The sequence below is a fragment of the Culicoides brevitarsis genome, chromosome 2 (genome assembly GCF_036172545.1).
Source record: "Culicoides brevitarsis isolate CSIRO-B50_1 chromosome 2, AGI_CSIRO_Cbre_v1, whole genome shotgun sequence".
In the NCBI taxonomy this organism is placed as follows: Eukaryota; Metazoa; Arthropoda; class Insecta; order Diptera; family Ceratopogonidae; genus Culicoides; species Culicoides brevitarsis.
The window spans coordinates 15,514,298-15,523,526 of NC_087086.1; positions in this window are offsets into that span (position 1 = coordinate 15,514,298).

Below are 9,229 nucleotides of genomic sequence, written 5' to 3' on the forward strand. Positions count from 1 at the left end.
AATTTTTAATGACTTTTGTCAAAGTAAAACACTTAATTTTTTCACTTTTAATTAAAAAAAAAATTAATCTAATTTTTCTGTTACAAATAACATTTTTAAACCTAATTTAGACATTTCTTATTCAAAAAAGTGAAAATCCTGTTAAAAATGTGTAAATTTAAAGAATCTTTTGATATTTTAAATTTAACATAAAATTAAATGGCCCTTATATCATTTTTCCTGACACGCTCTTCACACTCTTCAACAGCGACAAAAACATCAGCAGCACCGAGAAAAAACGGCATTCAAACACGCGCTCTTCACTCAAACATACAACACATCATATTTGCATACAAATGAAAATTTAATTTATCTTTTGTGCTCTGAGGTATTGTTCTGATATTTATGTGGGCTCATAAAGTCATAATGGCTGACGCAGTGGTGTAGTTAAAAGTTATCCTCGGAAAATCTCCGCTGACTTTGCCCTCGCCATCCACTTACCATTAAAAATTATCTTTTACACCTGCCGATTTTTTGTTCTCGCTTCGCTTTTACGGCAAATTCAGCACAAAACACACGCCAGCGATGAAATTATTCAAAATGGATTCCAGTTTGCGCCGACACCTTGTTGTTGTATACCGAAAAATGTACAAGTTATTATCATCATCACAACATCAAGGCAAGCCGGAGTGAAGAACGCGGAGCACGGAGGAAATCATTTTCATTGATCAAACGCTTCAAAACATCCAATTTATTTATTGTTCCTGAGTGTTGAATTAAGGCAACGGCATTTCTGAATGCGAATAAATAACGTAACACTCACTTCTTGCCCGTACACACACACGAGAGAGATGCTCCAGCATGCCGGAATAATCATAAAAATAATATAAAAATTCGTAAAGGGAACGCATAAAGGTATGGGAAAAATTTGCTTTTCAATGGGAAATTATATCGTCGACACACAGCAAAAGCAAGGCGTTGTAGGAGTGCAGGGTACAGCAAAAGTCACTGCCACAACGACGCAAATAACCCGTATGGCGGGTACGGTACGGCGGCAGAAAGAAGCAACCAACAACCGCGTTCGTGTCTGAAAAAAGGGAGTCTGCGCTTTCTGATTTTTCCTCGATGCCGAAACAAACGTGCAGGAAAAAAATGGACGCTTCACTCGTGCCAGCTCGAGGGATGCTCTAGTAGTACAAATAGTAGTAGATTTTTCTGAATAATGAAAGAAGCATGAGACCGAGTCCATTGTTGTATTATAATAATCGCATCATCAGCATCGATTTTTTCTCCGTTTTCATACTCTTGAACTCTCGGCATGTACTTTTGTATCACAAACAAAAAAGGGTGCGATGTTCTTCGTCGGTCAGAATTCAGTAAATGATGATGCTGATCAATTCCCGTAATTGATTTTGCGTTTTTTGGTCGCTCGAGATCCCATTTGGGGTATGAGGCAATACAATTAAACTTTTTTTTTTAAGGAGAAGAAGTTGAATAAATGATAAAAAGCGGCCATTAAAAGCGGAATAATAGACCATTTCACAAATTTAACGAGTTTTCTTTGTCTTTTCTCGTCGTCGTCGTCAACATTTACGCTTGATTACATTAATATAAATAATGTGAAATAAAATGTATTAAACTCTTATCTCGTTTCAGCTGGGTTCCGTTCGTTTTCTCTCTCTGTTTTATTTTTCCCTTTGGCATGGCTTGTGCAATGACGACACATTTAAATCTCAAAAGGAAACGAACGGAAAAACAAATGAAAGAAAAAAGAGAATTTTTAAATCAAATTATCTTGATTAGACTACTTTTATCTTTTTTCTTTCTTTCTTGTGTTTTTTTTTATTACATTTTTAATCAGCAAAGCAAATTTTTTTTTAATGATGAGGCAACCTTTTTCTGCGTGTTGTTTAATTTAATTTCTGGGGTTTGTCGAAAACTCGGTGTGTCTCTTGTAGCTCCGTCACCCGTAAATCCGTTCATCCTATTCATCATCATCATCTTCGCTTCATCATCAAATACAAACGCACCAAAATAGGATTATGTTCCAAAAACCTTTTTTTCTTTATTTCGTGCACTCTCTCGAAACGAAACTTATTTTTTATGTCTTTCTTGTACAAACACCGGATCTCACATAAATGAGCTCAAACGCACACACACATTTCATGTCAGGTGAGGTAAAAGGTAGCAGCGTGCTCGGAATTTATTTAGCAAATAAATATAAAATTGATCTATGTGTGTGCGTCGTATTAGCTACCTTTTTTTTCTCGATTTTTCTCTGTTTCCTTTCGTTTTTATTATGTTTTTGCAAACGTACATAATGCCACACAATGCGAGGAAACAAAGAGGGCAAAATTCTGGCACACAGTATATCGGATATTATTAGACATGAAAAAATAAGCTGTGTGCCAAATAAAATACAAGAACAATATAAACATATTAAATGTATATTTTTTTTCCTCTCCCTGTGTCGTGTGCGTTGTTGTTGTTGTTATTTAAGAGCAGGAGCAACCTTTTTATTACCCTGAAGTACAGGTGGATTTCGATAAGTGCAGCACTTGTCAGTCTATGAAGATTTGAAGAACATTTCAGGTAAGATATATCTAATTTTTTTCAATTTCAGGTATTCAAATGTTAATAATGGAGATTGAAGCCTTCAATTTTAAGAATAATTACAGATGCGATAATGAACAGTGTGCTAAAAATTTGGACCTGACTAAACTGTTTATATTAAAACCAGTGAAAACAGAATAAGTTACTTACATCCTTACTTACGATGAAAAAATTTCAAGCCCTTTAAACATTTACCAAGTTAACTTTATAGAATCCAAGCTTTAAAGAAGATGAGTACATGTCGTCAGATCAAATATTCAAAATATTTAGAAAGGTTTCTCTTTGAGATTAAATACTTAACCGGCTAAAATTAAAGCAAAATAAGTTAAATAAAAAAGCAAACAAAGAACCCGCAACTGGACAACATTATTATTAGATCATTTTTACAGCTTTAAAAGACAAATTCTCGTCCTAAGGTTAATATCAACAATTATGCTGCATAAGATCTGGTGGGTGAGCAACTCATATCAAGCGCTCTGCACTTAGATTCAATAATCTGATCCATGCGGCAAAACTGAATTTGTATTTTCCCTAGATTTAAAAGAAAAATCGCCACAGTAAAATAAAATTGTAAACACCCTTTTAACATTTATCAATGAAAGACTTTATAGAATAAGATTTTTATAAGAAATAAGGAAGTGTCTAATATACATATCATCCATTGTACAAATTTCAAAATATTTAGATTTCTTATGGCGATCCATACTAGAGCAGCTAAAATTTTCATAAAGTTAAAAAAAATAATGATGAATAAAAAAGCAAACAAAGAACCCGCAACTGGACATTTACGATTACTTTTTTAAAGAAATACCCTCCCTTTTTCAAGAAAAATTATGTTAAAAATTAACTCAAATTTATATAGAAATTTGCTGCAAAACTCTCATGTTTCTAAGTAAGTTAAAAAACATACCTAATTCAAAAAAGTTTTGCTAATATATGAATAACACTATAATAAAAAGCATTAACTACCATGAAAGACCAGGTAAATAAGATTTTTATAAGAAATAAGGAAGTTTCGTGTCTATTATAACATCCATTGTACAATTATCAATTCAAGATTATGTTATTAAATTGAACCGAAGTTTGAGACCATGGACTAAAAGAAACTAAATATTGGACTCAGAATATATTTTTTTATGAAATCTATAGAATCTATAGAACTCGATAAATAGCAAAAATTATAAAAAAAAATTTGATAGTTATGTTTGGAGATCATAATAACTCGTTTTGACTGAGAATTAAAAAGTGAAGGTGAGAAATCTAACCATAAATTGTCGTCGTGCATATCGAGACCTCCCTGTACCTTTGCCATTAGAGTTACGTACATAAGCTTTAATATTTGGTAAAAATTGCGACACAGAGTGCTGCAAACACAAAAGGTTTTATCGACTCACCGGTTGGCTTATTCAACAGGAAAAAGTTTCCACTAAATTCCGAACCAATCAAAGTTACGACATGTCACAAAAGAAAATGGAATTTTCACTTACTTCGCACTCATACATTTGATTGCCGTTTTCCGGTTCACTCAAATCCCGCAAATCCCTTCATTTGATGACAATAAAAACGGAGGAAAAATCTACACATAAAACACAATAAAAAACAAATAATATGAATGGAAAAACATAAAGCTTAATCAGAGATCCGATCCAGCGCACAAACTGTGTGACGACATTCGTTGATTACAAGGCAGGAAAAACTTTTTTTTTATTTGGATTTTCTCTTCGGTATTTTTTTTTTCATTTCTAAACGACTAACTTCAAAGCAAGTAATAATAATCAGCGTTCATTCGGGGAAACATTTGAGAAAAAAAAAGTAAATTTCCCAAAATGAAAACTTTTAGTCGCTTGTCAGACATTCATTTAACATTTAATAGGATCTTTCAATCAACTTCATTCACACGATATATTAATGCAGTATTTTGTCATGTCAGCTCGCTGTTCGTCGTTTTTCGAGATGAAAATCAATAAAATCTCGCACACATACAGCAATTTTTGCGTTAGTTTGCTTTTCGTGACACACGGACGACACGAGCTTAATCCAAAAATATATTTAATAAAATTCGTAGAATTGAGATATCCTCCGAATATTGCCCCGAATGACAAGTTTGCAAACAGAAGCACAACAACAACAACAACAACTAAATCCAATATATCACCTGATGCCGTTGTTGAATGGCAACTTGATCATGTCATGTCTTGCAGAAGAACTCCGTGTTCCGAAGAAATTTTCTTCTTTCTCGGTAAATAAATATTTAGAGAATCACAGCGAATTATTTCTGCTTGTGTTAACTAACTGTCAGAGTAGAGTAGTTTTTGCCAATTTATCGAACGATTTTTATTCTTTCTTTTTTTGGACGATTCCATTTTTGTTTTTCCTCTGCGTTCGTCTGATGATGCTGCTTTTCTCGATAAAAATGTATTTTTGTAAATGTTCGAATGAACGAACGAACGAACGAGCTGAAAGTTTGATGTCAATAAATTTGAATTAAAATTGTAGCATTAAAACCACAAAAACAAGTTGTTTGCGTCTCATTTAAAATATTTATCAAGTCTTAATTTTCAACTGTTGGTTTGATGAAAATTTCTCACAGAAAAGTGGGAAGAACGAATGCAGGCCAAATTATTGCTTACTTTTACAACAGCACAAAAAAAGGCACAAAGTACGTAAAATATTTCCATAAAATCTAATTAAAATACAATGCAAATTGCTTACAACAATTTACTTCGTATACGCCATCCTCCCAACTCTCTCCCAACTTTTTGAACTTTAATCGGATTAAAATTTTCTGCATAACCAGAGATGTTGGAAAGAAACGGTTCCCTTTTGGTATACGGGCAAATATTTACCTTTTTAATGGCATTTCCTGAAGAAAAATGGGAGATCAAAAGGGTTTGATAGCGGAATGTAACGTAACGAGTTTTGGTGTCCTCAGAGAATTGAGAGCGGTTAGACTTGGATAGCAGTAAATCACTCAAAATGTCTTAATTTTCAGTTAAGTGAAAGGTGTTTAAGGGCACTTTTGAGACCTTTTTGTACGTTTGAGTTAAAAGATGATTGAAATTGCAGTTTTAAAGAACTTTTTCTTATTAAATTTAAGAAATTAGTGATTATTAGCCTATGTTTTACGAAAAAGTTGTCTTCAAGGATATTTGAAGGTCATATTTTATGATTTTTTAAACTTTTTAATTACATTTAGGCCGCTCCAAATTTTTTTCTATGTTTTTGTCCCCTGCCCCATTTTGAAAGTCGAAAATCCAATGGGGCAAAATAAAAAAAAAAGTTAAAAATTTCATCAAAATTGACCATTTTTTAGCCTTTTTCCATATTTTTTCAAGAAATTTTCAAAAATTTTTTAAAATATTTTCAATTTTCAAGAATTTTTGTATTGAAAAACGAAATTTAACATTAATTTTCTTCTCTAAAAATATTTTCAAAAAAATTATTTTTAAAAATTTTTTGACAGTTATTTTCATGAAATTTTTTTTGGTAAATTTTTAACTTGAAATACTTTGAGATCAATTTAAAATTATAAAATCTCAATTTAAATCCCTCAAAAACTACTAAAATATTTATTAAGGGCCCAAATTTGTTAAAATTTTGTCATTTTGTATGAAAAAGTATTTCAAAACTTTTTTTTTATTTTACCCCTCCCCCCCTTTTGAAAAAAAATCTTTTGGGACAAAAACATCGAAAAAAATTTGGAATGTAGAAAACTTTTTAGTTCCAAAAATTGAATTTTCTATTTTGAAAACTTTTTAAACCTACAATTAAAGCTTGTTTTTGGCCAAAAAAGGCGCTTTAGTTGTTTCATCTCCATTCGAACTATTTCCTATTCAAGCGGATTGCGATAGAAAAACAATTGTTTAACCTAATTGAACCACTTCAACCATAAACGGGAGGCAAAGACATTCCACATTCGCTGTCTCTTACATCCACATTCGCTCTTTTGCTGTACAAAGTTAAAGTTAAAATAAAATAAACACAAAATTTCAATTAATTTCCAGAATAATTACGTTCATTGGTTTTGCTTCTACAATTTTTTTTTTCTTCTCTGTTGGTAAGTGGTTCGTTCGTATGTTCATCGTTCCACTTAAAAGTGGCTGCTGCTGCTGTTGTTGTAGACGTTCCTCATCATTGTCGTCGACAACGAACAACTACGACGACGATGTGATTGCAAAACCTCTTAAATTGAATGTAAAAGTTTTTGCTTGTTTTTCCCTCTCTTTTGCTTTTTCGGCGATGGTGATGGTGCGGTGTGTGCGGAGTGTGCGGTGAAGCACCTCTCTTCGCATCATCATCATCTATCTATCTCGGCAAATAAAATATATGATAATAGTATACCACTCTAAATTGAATTAAAGTAGAAAATGGAGGAACAAACACACACAAAGTCATCGACGAGGCACAGTAGGCTCGAGTTGAGTCGATGAATTTCTACGAAAATGCCGATTTTGAGCTTTTATATATTAGAACCAGTTTAGTTTTGAATAAGATTCAATATTTGCTTGATTTGGAATAATTGGTATTGATTTTCATTTACGAATTTTATATTAAAACCACTGAATCTTGAATTCATGTCTTCCGATTTTAATGAAAGACCCACAAAAATAACAATTTTTGCGTTTTTAGACTCCAAAATGGGGAGAAATTTTTGTTTTTTTCGTTTTTCTGCCAAACTAATAAATTTTCATAAGAAGTTTTGGCAGTAAAACGAAGAAACTAAAATTTACCCCCGCCCCCGAAAGGAGGGGAAAATCTTAAAAACGTAAATTTTTATATTTTTAAAGGTTAAATATTAAAATTTTCATTGAAATCGAAAGACATGAAGTTGAGATTCAGTCGTTTTAATGTGAATTTTGTCATTTAGGTCACTCCTAATTTATTTTAAATTTTTTGTCGTACAGAAAAAAAAATTAAATTAAGAATTTCTAATTCAAAATTGATTTTAGAGCATTTTAAATTGAAAATTTTAATATCATTTTAAAAATATTAAAAAATCTGAAAAAAATATTTTAGTAATTTCTGGAAAAAATATTTTGAACAATAAAAATTCATGTTTTTAATAAAAAAAATTAAATTAATTGAAAATTTTTGATATTTTTTAGAAAATGATGAAAATTGACTAAAAATGGTAATTTTTGATGAAATTTTTATTTTTTTTTATTTTATTTTTTTGATTTTCGACTTTTAAAATGGGGCATGGGACAAAAAGTTCAAAAAAAAATTTATTTTTCATTTTATAGAGCACCGTGCCAGGACGACGGATGAAGCGAATCTCATTAAAAGTCATTTGTAGCAATTTAATTATGTATTCACGATCCTTCTCGCAGTAGCTTTGCTCGCAACTTTTATTGGAAATTGAATTCGCTGTTTATTTATCATCATGAATTCAACGTTTGTGCGCGCTGTGTGACCTCTATTTGACTAAGAGCGGCGGCAGCGGCGGATTGCCAATACAAATAGAAATAAAATTGAATCCGATTAAAAAGGTAAAGAAGAGCACAAAAAATGCATTTAAATACCTTTTTGAAGCATCATCATCATCATCATCGTCAATGGCAATTCGCATTTCAAAAAGATTTGATACACGATTGCTTTAAGCCTCTAAAAATATATATTTGTAGCATCCCTGCCTGCCGCTGTACGTAGCGTAGAGAAAAAAAGGGAAAAACACGATCAATAATTAAACGAGAAAATAACACAGTAAAATTGTGCCCTCTTGTCTCTTTGCATGTACATTCACTTCCCTCTCATTGTTGCCGATGCTGCTGCTGCTGCGTGTACGGCAAAAAGATTATATTTGCGGAGGTGTACGGCACATTCCGTGAATTGAATGATAAATATGCTGCCATAGACGCACACCGACGACGACGACAACGACGAGCGACAGTAACCATGGAAACGCGAGGAAACCAGGCAAAAAATACTACAGGCAGGCGATGTGTTCTGTTATTTTACGAGGAGGATGAAATAATATCTTTTTTTTCTGAAGAAAAGTTCAAAATGACTCGAAAATCCGAGACACCGAAATCCTTTTAGCGAGTAAAAAAAGGAAAAATCCCGCAGATCAAAGGAAATTTTAGATTTTCATCCAGAATTGAACGCCTTGACTTCCCTTTGTTCGCCGGTCGCCCGTAAATGACAAACAATAAATTACCGAAAAGAGATTGAATTACAATAACAGAGCGGCATCAGGCACAAAACCGAAGAAAAGGAAAATATTCAAAGGAAAAAAGAGGAAAATCGAACGATTTTTATGTTCTTTTGATATTTCCACATCACTTCATTTCATATTTCATGGATATTTAAACGTTATTAATGACTGTGTCATTATTCTGATTTATTTTTGGCTATTTTTCATTGATTCCGATTTTTTTTTCATGCCACCAAGGGGGTGAGACGCATTTTTTGCGAACAAAAAAAAATTCATCGTAAAATTGTCATAAATTTTTTTTGTGTGAATAATTAAAAATTTAAAGGCGTCGTAAAATTTGTGGGTTTACGGCTTGAAATTTATGGGCACAGCAGCTGGAGCAGCTCAAAAGTTAACGCAGCATCCAATCATATCGCAATTCAACAATAAAAATTGCCAAAAAAGCGTGGAAAATGTAGTCATTAACTGTGCGATGTTTTTCTT